Genomic DNA, 1,285 nt, shown 5'->3' with positions numbered 1-1,285 from the left:
GTTGTTTGACCACGTAAAGGAAAGGGTACTTGGTAAAAGCAGCAAGCTTTGAGCTATGCCTTCAAAGCTTTCAGCTCATCACCATGAGCCCAGTCTGCCTCTTTCTGCCTGACTTGATCCCAGAAGTTTCAAGTTTCAATGGCAAGGACAGAGCACTCAGGTTCTTGCCAATTTTCCCATGGCCTAGGCTCCTGAGGGCTATAGTGCAGGTTTCCACTTCCTGAGAGCCATGGCTTATCTATACTGGCACAGAAAATACTTTCTGTCTATTTACTATTGAGCTAGAAGGATAAGGTTACTACTCCTACAGGGTCCCAGAACAGATTTGTTCAGGTGCTTTATCATAGTGCTATTCCTTGTCATTCTGCACACTGTTGCAAGTAAGAGACAATTTAATAATAAGACAGGCAGGAAGGCAAGCAAAAGCTACCTCAGCCTAATAAAAACCTGGTTCTGATGTAAGACCAATGGTCACAGTGTGAGGTCTTTACTATACAAACACTCAGAAAATGCTAACTCTTCTTTTCTCAGTACTCATCAGTTGCCTATAATTCTTTGTCTAGGGGCGTGACCTCATAAGATTTACTCCAGTCCATGTTAACATGACCATTGATATTGTCATTGTTCAGATCTTGTTTATGCAGCCATTTCTAGGAGAGTCTGTTTCATAGCAGGCCTCCTGGTATTCTGGATCTTATAATCTTTCTGCCCAGCTCTTCTGTGTTATTCCCTGAGCCTTAGATACAGGAGCTGTGATGGAGGTGTATCCATTGGGTCTGGGCTCCCCACAATCTTTACTTTTTAAAAATATTGATTTAATTTATTTTATGTGTATGAGTACACTGTAGCTGTAACAGATGGATATGAGCCATCATGTGTGGCTGCTGGGAATTGGACTCAGGGCCTCTGCTGGCCCCGCTCGCTCTGCTCCACTTGCTCCCGTGTAATTCACTGTAGCTGTCTTCAGATGAACCAGAAGAGGGCGTCCAATCTCATAACGGGTGGTTGTGAGCTACCATGTGGTTGCTGGGATCTGAACTCAGGACCTTCAGAAGAGCAGTCACTGCTCTTACCCACTGAGCCATCTCGCCAGCCCCCCCACGACAATCTTTTGATCTCTGCTTTGTGTCCAATTGTAATTTTCTGTGATAGTTGTCATTTTCTGTATAGAGAAGCTTCTTTGGTTAGACCTGAAACCATAATACATATAAAAACACCAACCAGAGTCAGAATCTGCAGATTGTTTTTATATATTTGTGCATGCATATATATATATATATATATA

This window comes from Mastomys coucha, chromosome X (assembly GCF_008632895.1).
Source record: "Mastomys coucha isolate ucsf_1 chromosome X, UCSF_Mcou_1, whole genome shotgun sequence".
Lineage (NCBI taxonomy): Eukaryota > Metazoa > Chordata > Mammalia > Rodentia > Muridae > Mastomys > Mastomys coucha.
This window is presented reverse-complemented; position numbering follows the sequence as displayed.